This window comes from Cheilinus undulatus, linkage group 13 (genome assembly GCF_018320785.1).
Source record: "Cheilinus undulatus linkage group 13, ASM1832078v1, whole genome shotgun sequence".
Lineage (NCBI taxonomy): Eukaryota > Metazoa > Chordata > Actinopteri > Labriformes > Labridae > Cheilinus > Cheilinus undulatus.
The window spans coordinates 3,933,466-3,945,988 of NC_054877.1; positions in this window are offsets into that span (position 1 = coordinate 3,933,466).

Sequence of the window (12,523 nt, forward strand, 5' to 3'; positions counted from 1 at the left end):
GAACAAAGCTTTATTTTAGATGACAAGAGTGACAGCATAAATTACTAGTGTCTAGAGACCCACTGGTCAAGGCACGGTGGATAAGGATGATGTTTGGAGAGGAGATTGTTTATGGTTTTAAAATTGTTAACTAGCTCAATAATTAACAACTAAATGCAGGTCAGAAGTTGGTTATTTCATGTCTCTGTCTGCTACTGAGGCTGAGAAGTAAAGATTAAAGCTAATGTTGGAATTCTGTGCAGTTTTTAAGTAAATCCTCAGGTTTTTGGAGGTTGTTTTCCAAAATGTCTTATGTTTAAGAGGGTATTTTAAGGCAACTTTAGGCGTTTTTGCAATGTTTGACACATCATAAACATGAATTTCCTAAGATCTGCTCCATCCACGAACAGCACATCTCTGTCGAGCCAGACTTTGATGCTGTGGTTGGACAGCTTTAAGCGAAGTGTAGCAGGAGTCATGACGTTGTCTGCATTCAGATGTTTAGCTGCCATAAGCTAGCATTTGTATCAAAAATAAAACAGAGTTTGTATGAAATGTACAAAGCTGTAAAGTTTGTCCAGGTTTTCATGAAGGCCCATAGTGACTAGCTGAAAGAGGATGTGTTGTCACCTACATGAGGAGGAGCAGACATGCTCCACTGAAAAACTCAGGTCTCCTGCTTTGTATATATGCTGGGACAAGAACAGTTGTTCAGTGCATTGCCTAATCAAGCTCTAACCATCGTCCAACATGACTGTCATGTAAACATTTGGAATAGATGGTGATACTGCATCCAGGGGTGTGAAAAGATACTGCTTTGTTTACCATCATGGTGATGATGCTGAGTAATGAGCACACAAAGTAATGGCCTGTCATAGCATCGGCACCGCTATGATCTGCTCTAAATTCCAACTGTTAAACATGCATTGGTAATAATTCTGTGGAGCTGGTTGATTTAAAGTGTTGGTGGTGTTTTGCAGGAAATGGCTACAGCCCAACCAACGGGGACTCCCACTGCTTCTCTGGTGGATCCAAGCTCTGTACAAGCAGACTGCACTGGCAACAATGGTAAACATCAGCTGTTTGCAGACCCGTGACCACCATCCCATCAACACCGGAGGAATGTCATCAACAACCTTTTGAGGTGGTGTTCCTTAAATGGGACCCAAAAAAATAAAAATTGTAAATAAAGTGTTTTAAATGTCCTAATTATTTTTTTAAAGGCATTGATTTTTTAAATTCTCCTAAAATGGTTAAAAACTGTCACCTTGAACATTTCTGATGAAAAATATTAATATATACTTGTATGAACACAGACAAAGCCTGGAGCTTAAACATGTCAGCTGCTGCTCAGAGGAACTCAGGACTTGAAAACTTGTTTAACATCCATCATGGGTATCCACCTGCTTTGAATCTGAATGAAACAAAGAGAAATGTGTTGAGAAAATGGCAAGTTTAAAATGTCAACATATGTACACCATGTTTAGAGTTTTTCTTTCTTCCCACTGGGAGCAGACAAACAAACGGAGGCAGAGATTTGTAAATGAATAATGGGGACAGGACTCTGCTGACTGATCCCTCCAGGCTCAACCCTGGACAGACTTGAGGACATTTCTCTGCATTTTAACATTTTAAAAACTTTTTCACAGAGGTTTTTCTCTAGGTCATGCCTCTTTTCTCCCCTCTCTCACATTCTTTCTTTTAAAACTTTTACAGAAAAAAAAGAATGCATCAAGTTTGTTAACATGGCCGTGGACCATTATGTGTTTGCTTTTTAATGAAAAATACAGTTTATGTCTTCTAGCATCATAAAAAATTCTGTGAATTTAATTATCAACTGTACTATCAGTTCTTTTACATGTAAAAATCCTGTATCAGGGTTCTCAGTTATGTTTTTCTTTAATAGAAAGTCTCCTGTTGATTTTGATCATATTCTCTGGACAGATGTCTTTAATGGGTATGGTGTGATTGTGTTTTTTGATTGTTTTTATTTTCAACTTTAGACAGAAGTTGAAAAGCTGCTGTTAAATCTTTAGCATGTCAGAATTGAATGAAGAGGTGCTCGGACACTTTAAAGAGCTCCTGTCTGCCTTTGTATGACAAACTAATAATAGACTGACTGTAGTCCAGTGTCTTGTTGAACAAACCACAGTTATGATACATTTTCATGTAGATTCATCTGCTCTCTTCTGTTAAATGCACTTTTCTAGCTCTTCTATAGCATGGTTTTAAGTCGTAAAAATGTTTGATACCTTTTAACACCAAGTGTTTTAAAAAATATTACAGTCCTTAGTAATTTTAATGATAGATACTTTTGATACGTGTCAAAGCTTTAAAAAACCTTCAATCATATTACAAAGGAATGATTACATTAAAAATGTCAGCACAGTCTAAACTTCACAAAAACAATCAATTTGAAACCTCCGATGAAAATGATCTTTGATGGATATGGGGTGGGACCCTGTCTTCTCTGATGCATGGACATATATATTTTTTAAACCATGATTAGAAACATAATGTGTAAGAGCCAATAAAAGATGAAAAAATGAAGAGAATTTGTTGATTTTTTGTGCAAAAACATCAAGATTATGAAGACGTATATTTACAGGGAATCAATTTCAGACTTTCAGGGTTCAAAAAGCTGGAAATTGACACTAAAAACTCGAAAATGTCAAGTTTTAAAAGTCCCAAAAATTCTACGTTTTGGTTGGAGTACGTTTATTAATTTTAAATTTATTTGAGTTTTTTTCTTAAAAATGAACAGACCTCTTTATTATCACAATCATAATAATGGATGTGAAACATAGATATTTGTCAATAAATTAGTCAAGAACAAACATATGTAGGCCTATTATGTTGGGATTTTTTTCAATGAAACAATTAAAATTGATGTTTTAATTTTTCCAAGTGGGTCTTGGGGGGCCTTAGGTTATTTTTAGATCAGAGTTTGGGGCTTTAGTAAAAGGATTAGGAACCACTGATTCAGACAGTGTGCAGCAGTTTGCAGTTTTTGATGGATTCTTTCACCTGCTGTGCACCTTTCTGGAGTTTACTGATATTTTTATTTTTTCAAATTCGAACAATAAAATCATAGATTGTATCATTTAAAAGGTCCTTTCTCAACTGGAAGGATCCTGGTTTCAATAATCAAAACTGTCTTATATGCCCTTTACCTGAAATCACATCATCAGTCTCTCATGCTGCACTAGTAGCGTGGCTTTTTCCCCCTAAGTTTGACTGGTGAGGATGAGGAGCTCCACCTCTTCCTCTCCTCCATCCCTGCCAGAATAGGCTCAGATTTCTCACAGTACCTAACAGTCATGAGTTGTATAAATAGTTCCCATTAAAAGTATTCATCCATGTTTTTACCCTTTTACTGATTTCATAAATCAATCGTGCTCTATATAATCTGGCTTTTTTTTGACCCCCCAAAAATTCTCTCAAATGTCAAAGTGAAAACAGATTTCTACAAAGAAATGCCAATTAATAAAAATATGTGATATAACATAAGTGACTGCATAAATATTCTCCCTCTTTAAAGTGGCTGACCTAATACAACAGAGGTCCAGCCAGCTGGTGCTAGTAGTCTCACAGTTAGTGAAACCTGTGTGCAGTGAATGTGTCATGAGTAATGGTAGTATAAAGACACCTGTGTCTGGAAGGTCCAGTCACTGGTTAATCAGTATTCCTGGCTACCATCACACCATGAAGACAAAAGAACACTCCAAAAAAACTCAGAGAAAAGCTTATTGAAAAGTGTAAGTCAGGGGAGGGATACAAAAAATTTCAGAACCACTGAAAATCCCTCCAGAGTTCAGTTAGATCCATCAAGAAACAGAATATGGCACACGTGAATCTGTCTAGATCAGACCGTCCTCACAAACTGAGTGAGCGTGCAAGAAGGAGACTAGTGAGAGAGGCCACCAACACACCTATGACTACTCTGGAGGAGATTCAAGCTTCAGCAGCTGAGATAGGAGAGACTCTGCAGACAACAACTGTTTCCAGGTTCTTCACCAGTCAAAGCTTTATGGGAGAGTGGCAAAGAGAAAGACACTGTTGAAGAAAACTCAGGTTAAATCAACCTCAGTTAACCAACAGGCGTGTGGGAGACAATGTGGTCAAGTGGAAGGAAGTTCTTTGATCTGATGAGACCAAAATGGGGCTTTTTGGACAAGATGCCAATCACTGCACATCACCACAAACACACCATCCCCACTGTGAGACACAAAAAGTTGTGAAAATAGGTTAAAATGTGTCGAAAATGGTACAGGAGGAAAAAGGGGCAAAAGGTATCAAAAACTGGTTACAAATGACAAAAAAATAGTGCAAGGAAGTAAAGAAAAGAGGTTAAAAAGAGGCAAAAATAGAAGAGAAATGGCAAAAATTTATAATAGAGTGGCATAACGGGGACAAACCATGCAGAAAAAGTGGTTTAAAGGGGGTTAACATCGTTCAAAAATTGGGTTTCTGAGGCAAAAAGTATCAACAAAGGGTTAAAAGTGTGGAAAAAAGTGTTTTAAAGTTGCAAAAATTGTTCAAAAAAATGTAATAAAAGGGGTTAAAAATGTGAAAAAAAAGGGTTAATTCTGGTGCTAAATGACAATTAGGAAGGGCCAATTCTCTTGGATATTCAGGGGTCCGGCCAATCCTGTTGTCAGGCCTGCTGCGTTATAGATAACAGGGATAGAGCTCAGTGGTAATGACTAAAAATTTCCTGTAGTTTAAAGGAAAATACAAATACTACTACAAAAAATATTTCATTTAGACCAAAATGTTTATTTAATTTTTGTGTATTTGAAAGTCCGGCCCCCAGAGTTTCTGTTGACACTAAATCTGGCCCCCGTGTAAATGTACTTGATGACCCCTGCTGTAGCCTGTTCCTGCATGCTTCCCCTCAGTGTCTCTAATCTTATGCAACCCTCAATGACCTTTTTCCCTAGCTGTAGATGCTCACTAGGTAGCTGGATGTGTTTCACCTGTCATCACTGAAACGTCTCACAGTTACAGTTCTCCAAGGACAACAGCAGCTTATTTTCTCACCAGTTGAGATTAGCGATGGGAATTGGGGCTCTTTTCAGTGATCCGGCTCATTTGGCTGGGCTCAGCAAGAAGAGCTGGCTCTTTCAGCTCCTCGACGGCTCTTTATTTGGGTACCAGTTTTATCCATGTTATAACATAAGATTGTTACTGGGGCAGGTATTTTACTCCCGAATACTGGCTAATGAGCTATGGGCTAACTGGGAGCTAATGTTAAACTACGTTAAGGCATATGTTGGTCAGTGGCAAATAAGGTTTCAAAAAGTGGAAAAATGTTAAGGAGTTAGAAAATGCTAACTGAAGCTCTTTTTACCTTTATTAGAATGTTACGGATATATTTAAAAAATTATCTTAAAAATGACATCTATGCATTTTATTATTAACAATTTGATTTTTCCCATGAAAATGTCATTTGGGGTAACATTACGGATATTCTAATCATTTGGTTCTTTATGTTTATAAACACACAATACTTGGTATATATCTGTAGTTTGGTATCAACAAACATGTTCTACTCAGGAAATCATAACTGTGTTACAATTAATACAAAAATGTAAGGCTTTTATGTTGACACAGGCTCATTTGACAAAGTTTATCAAAGCATGAATGCCATACTGTGAGTTTCTGCCAGGTAAGTGTAGTCTCAGCAACAATTTTGTATCTAAATATTTTATATTCAATAGGAAGTGAGAGGCACTGGTAACTCATCAAATTAAGTGTAAATAACCAGTTTGGGCAAATGATTACATTCATTTCCCATTGTCCTGTAGGAAGAGAATAGCTGAAGCTCTGCTCCTATCAGTTATTGATTACAGGTATGTTGTTTGCAGGCATACCACCTTACATCTCTAGTAAGGTGGTAGCTGACTAGCTGCAGTGGAGTTCAAGCACTCACATGACCTGCTGCCCATTTCAGTTATGTCATGGTTTTGAATTTTTCCCAGTCTTGGTCGCAAAGTTTTGCGCTGTGATTGGTGGATGGCTCTGGCTCTGAGATGACTGCTTGCACGTCAGATATGTAGTAAAAGATTACATCACATGTTTCTGGCCAGATAAATGAATTCTTTGCAGCAGTTTGTCTCATGTGGCTCGCCTCAATTTCATTATCTAACAGTTGAAGAACTTGGCCCTCAAAAGGTTGGTCATCATATTTCACAACAGCAAATTTTCCAACTAAATCTGTCACTAGTGGAGTCAAGCAGTTAAAGTCAGAGGACGGGGCAGTCTTCAATGCATGCTAGTACAACTCATTGCATCTACACAACCAATCCAGTCTGGATGAAGGAATCCCAGACCACCTCTGTAGTAGGGCTGAACCATTTGCAAAAATAATCTTATTGCATTTTTTCCTCTAATATTGTGATTGCGATTGAATATGCAATTATTATTAAGATCCTTGTCTTGTGTATTTTTCAATAAAACAAATAAATCATTCTCTATTTATCCTTCATTTAGTCAGGAACACTTGTCATACATTTAACCCTTCTGTACGTACAGTTTTACTTGGCAGAGATGGCTCTGCTCTAAAGATGGTCCCTGGGATATTCAAGCAGCAGTCTTTGGTTTTCCAGGGAGCGCGTGGCTAGAAACCCTCATAAGGGGATGTCATATTTATGACAATGTATGCTGAAAATAATGAAATGATGCATGAATGAATGCATGAATCTGAATATGAGGGTACAATAAGCTTTAAGCTATAAAGGAGAGGGCTAGGGTGGAGTAGGCCAAGCTTTCCCAGTAGCAATGTGGTTCATCAGCATTAATGCGGGCAGAGATTTGTAAGAAGTACATCATATTTTAAAACGCCACTGTGTTGAGAGAGCAGAAGGTGATAGTTGGTATCAGCTAGCCGTCAGCTGGGTGTATGACTTCTGGCCAACTGGGGCAGAACAGTTCAAAAACATGTCACTATAACTGTTTTTGCTCCTATTGCAAATTTGTTATCAGTTGCTTTATTGAAGGGCATTCTCATTGTTTCATCTTTCTCATTTTGCTTAAGAAAACACTCTCTCACTCCCATTTCTCATTCTATCCACTGTCCTACTCTCTAGATAAAAGGCATAAAGAGCCCAAAATTACACCTTAGAGGAAAATAAATAAAGCACAATTTTAGTAAAACAAATAAAAATCAGAGGTTTGCTAAATATTGAGTCAAAACAGTTCCAAATGAAGAGACACTTTGGGGTTGCAGATTTACATGAGTTGGTAGAGCAGGTACACATGAACAGTTACTGGCTGCAGGTTTGAATCCCTGAGCAGCAAAAAACACAAAAATAATCTTTTAAAAGAGAGGAGATTGAAGAGCCTGCTCTTATTTTTCAGCCAAATCATGAGGATCTCTAAAAAGAGCTGAAGCTCCCGTCACTAGTCTGATAGGACCAACCCTCTTGATTTTCCTTTACTTTCTTTTCTCAGGAGAAACTGTAAGCTTATTTTTGCAAAAGGAGATAGTCGTGAATTAATTATGTCCATAAGAGGCAAAACTTTTCAGCCCTTTACCGTTGAAGACTACAGACACCACATCTCCACAGACATATAAAAGCAGAAGATAGCACAATGTCTTCAGGGGAAATAGTGATATATCTGATCTCTAATCAGATCTCAGTGGAACAAACATGGTTAAATAAAGGTTAAACAAAGAAAATCATATCTGATACTTGTGTGCTATTAGTACATGGAGTAAATGTTGATCTAAAACCAGAAGAAACACCACAAAGGTTGCCAGTGGGACCAGACTTAACAGTAATGATACTATTTTCAGGAATAAATATCTTAAACATCTATAATTGTGCTAAAATAAACACGCTTCATAAAAACTTATAAATATATAGTGACAAATACATCAGTTTTTACTTCAACTAACCTCACATTAGACAGAGATGCAGAAGTAACCTTAACCTACGTTTCTAAGCTGAGTTACGTTCTTTTAAAATCAGGGGTCAGTGTGAAAGTGGAAAGAAAAACTAAAACTGAAGGACATGGCAGAACTAACTCAGGTACAGGTGAACTCTTCCTCCTTCCTCTCCTCTTCTTTATTTTCCAGCTTGAAGATCTTCCCATCGGGCTGTTTTCTCCATTTCAGCTTCGCGTGTTCACTCAGGCCGTTCTCCTTCAGCGTCTGACTGAACTGAGGAACAAGAGCAGTTTTTATTTCTTCTTCAGAGTAGAAAAAACAGACAAAGAGAGAGGAGACACACATGAACTGCTGAATATCTCAGAGGGCCGCACCATGAAGGGAGATTAGAGGAGAATCCCTGCAGTTTCCTGTCTTTTCTTAAAGCTACATTATGTAGAAATATTTCCCTCTAATGTCTGAGTTAATTTAAAAATGATTATTCTTCTGTTATTTCTACACTTTAGTTACATTTAACACAAATATTTCCAACAATTTGAAAGATTTGAACTTAATGGCAGCAACACGTCTCAAAAAAGTAGGGACGGGACAACAGCAGGCTGGAAAAGTAAGTGGTGCTAACACAGCTGGAGAAACATTTTGCAGCAAATCAATGGTAACAGGTCAGTAACATGACTGGGTATAAAAGAAGCATTTTACAGAGGCAGAGTCTCTCAGAAGTAAAGATGCGCAGCGTTTCAACAATCTGTGAAAAACTGGGTCTAAAAATTGTGGAACAATTTCAGAAAAAAAGTTCAACATAAAATTGCGAAATTGAATTTCTCAACATCTACAGAACATAATATCATCAAAAGATTCAGAGAATCTGGAGAAATGTCTGTGCTCAAGGGACAAGGCTGAAGGTCAGAACTGGATGCTGGCAATCTTTGGGTCTTCAGACGCCCCTGCATTAAAATGGGCATGATTCTGGACTAGAAATCACTGCATGGACTCAGGAACACTTCCAGAAATTGTTTTCTGTCAACACAGTTGGCCGTGCCATCCACAAATGCAAGCTAGAGCTGGATCATGTAAAAAAGAAGCCTTGTGTGAACACTATCCAGAAATGCCACCATCTTCTCTGGGCCAAAGTTCCTTTGAAATGGACTGAGGCAAAATGGAAAACTGTTCTGTGATCAGGTGAATCAAAATTGGATTTTTTTTTTTTTAGAAACCATGCACGCAGTGGACCAAAGCCAGGTGTACACTGTGCGATGTTCCTGCAATTCAGCCATGAATTTGGAGTCGCATGACTCCCTTTGGAGTCTGCAGCTGCAGACTTGGAGGTGCTTCCTGTCTCACACACACAGGGAGAGAGAGAGAGAGAGAGAGATATAGATATAGATATAGATATAGATATAGATATAGATATAGATATATGGGGGGAGAGAGAGATGATATTACAGGAGACGCTTTATCCTGAATGTGTGAGCCTTTAAAAAAATGAAACTCTGCGGGGTTCTGTCACAGTCCGTCCCGATTTCAGTCGCACAGTGTGAGATGACATTCTGCCACGACTGTCGGATGGTCGGCTTGAAATTGCACAGTGTATACCCGGCTTAAAGAGGAGAGGGACCATCCGTCTTGTTATCAGCACACAGCTCAAAAGCAAGAACATGCTAAACTGCATACCACATCCAACACAACATCATGGCTTCAAAATAGTAGAGTCCAAGTGCTGAACTGGTCTGCCTACAGTCCAGACCTTTCACCAATAGAAAACATTTGGCGCTAACCTTGCAAAGTAGATGGATACACCTATTTCTGTGTTTCTCACTGGTGAAACCACCTTGCGAAGCTCCAATCTGAACCGTTTGGGCCCGGTTAGAAAGTGACAGGACCAATCAGTGTCTAGGGGCAGTACTTTCTGGCTCAGCAGAGTCATGATGTATCCAAGCAGCAAGAAGAGGCCGGTGCAATTATGGTGGAAGACATTAGCATGGATGCTGCTAAGGCGTAAGTTGTATCAGAACTTGGTTAAAACTTCGTTAAAAGAACAAAGAACAGCAGTGAGTTGTTTTCTTTTCAAAAACGAGTCTTGTATTGACATGTCTACAGTTTCCATAGTTTGCATTATGCAGTTCTCTATGGAGCTTACTCCTCCAAGCTCCACAGAGAACTGCATAAGGTGAACCATGGTGACTACAGACATGTCAGTACAAGACTTTTGTTGTTTTTGAAAAGAAAACACCTCACTGCTGTTCTTTGTTCTTTTAACAAAGAAATGTCTTCCACCATAATTGCACCGGCCTCTTCTCCCTGCTTGGATACATCATGACTCTGCTGCGTGAGAAAGTACTGCCCCTTGTCGCTGGTTGGTCCTCTCACTTTCTAACCAGGCCCAGACGGCTCAGACGGGAGCCCTGAAAGATGGATTTGCCAGTGAGAAACACGGAAACAGGGGAATCCATCTGCTTTACAAGGTTAACATAATGGTGAACATGGCCCTGTCCCTGCTTTTTTGAGATGTGTTGCTGCCATCAAATTCAAAACAACAGTGGTCCTAAGATGGAACCCTGCATCATCCCAGCAACACAGGCTTTCAGTGATGAGGTTTTGTCATTTATCCTCACACTCTGGGAGTGGCCCAGTAAGAAAGACTAAATCCAGTTTAAAACATGAAAGTTTCTATGAAGACTGCTTGGAGAGGAGTATCTAATCATAAGCGTCTGCACTATGGTGGGGTTCTAACACCGCTTTCAGTGCACAGGCCTCAATGATGCCCTCCCCAAAACAAAAAAATTAGTAGTACCTGCTGCAAGATCCCATCTGCTAGGTCCTCCAGGCTCACTGAGGAGTCCTTTTTAGTCAACTTTACCCTCAGTACTTGCTGGTACTGTCGCTGCAGCACCTTCTGTGTTTGAGGCTGCAGGGTCGTCTGTGGCTGACTCTGTGTGATTGTCTGTGGCTTCAGGGTGGTCTCTATCCGTGGGGTTGTCTGTAGCTGCAGGGTTGTCTGTGGCTGCTGTGTCACTCCTGCTGCAAAAGAAGCAAGCATGCATTTAAATGCATCACATTCATCCTGTGTGCTTTGTGAAGTTCCAAAACTTATAAATCCAACATTTTTTATTTTAACTCACTTGATCCATAACAAACAAAGTATTTCTGCGTATCACAGTCTCCAGCTTCCCATTGGCTTTGATATAAAACTGAGCATGCTTTAAGGCCGCCACTCGGTTCACCATTTCTCCACATGGTGGTTGAATATGTGCTCCCATCAGACCACTTCCATGAACTCTTATATAGGCCGATCCAGGGGTAATTCTTGGTCAAACCCATTGCAACGATCTGGTCATTTTCAGCTTGGCTCCTCACAATGAGCAGATCAGTGTATTTCTCCCTGCAGTAGCTCTGAGCGGCCGTCCAGGACAACAATTTTTCCACAAGGAGGAACTTGGTGGAGGCCGTTGTTCCTTGTTCTAAGAATTGCAGCACAATTAAACATCAGACATTAACATGAAAAATAACAGTTTGAAAACTCAGAGAACAATCCCAGAAAGAATCAACACCCAACAGATATCAATGTCATTTGTCTGTTTCATGGTAGTTTTTTTTTTTTGTTTTTGTTTTTTTAATTCTTAATGTTTTTGTTGTTATCTATTTATCTACTTCTTTTTATGTATTCTATGTACAGCACTTTGATGGACTGCTGTCTTCTTGAAGGTGCTTTATAAATAAATTTGAATTGACTTGACTTGAGGAAACCCACTCACTTTCACATCAATGAGACTGATGATTTGATTGTATCAAGCTTTCATTGAGTCTGTTCTGTCTTTTCCCCTCCTTTCATGGTTTGGTAACCTGTCCTTTAAAAACAAAAAAGCTCTAAACCACTGCACTTTTAGCAGTTCTCAACAAAACTCGCACAAGATGATGCCCTTCAACTTTGATGGAATATGTGTTATTTTAGAATGGATATCATCAACTGTATCTCGACTGATTTTAATCCTAATTGCTTGTTTGAATATTTTAATGTTGTTTTGAATTTCTATTTTTCTTCTGCTTATTAGGGGCTGCAGGCTAAGCAAGTCAACTCAGACATTTCCAACGATGACCAAAGGGGCAACTGGACTGGTAGCAAATTCTTGAAGACGTTTGGCCTCTTCTCCAAAAGGCTTCTTCAGTTCTGAGAGTGACTGAGGAAGAGTCAGAGCCATTTTTGTCAAGATGGAGAAACAATCCCTGAACAGAAGAGGGGGCCTAAGACATTTCCTATCACCTACATACAATGTAATGCTGGAATCATTCCACACACGATCCAAACAACACCCCCACCAGTGAACAAAGGACCAAAGAACATGCAAACTTAACAACCGGGGGAATGGCCCACTTAGCCACACTCCCAGATGAAACGACTCTGCTAATGGCTGTCAGGTGACCACACAGCTCATTTGCATAGCAATGGTCATCCTTTGCTATATACTCTGACTCTCCCCCAGTTGTTCGCGAAGGAGCAGCAGCTCTACTTCCAGCATGTTGAAAATTTGAGAGGTTAAGAAATATCTAATATTTGGGTCCCAATTCCTCATTCAGGAGTAGACAGTGAGTCCTGAGTCTCAACCAGTTGAGAACCAGTGCTTTAGGCCACTATTCCTGACTCCGCTGGCCACA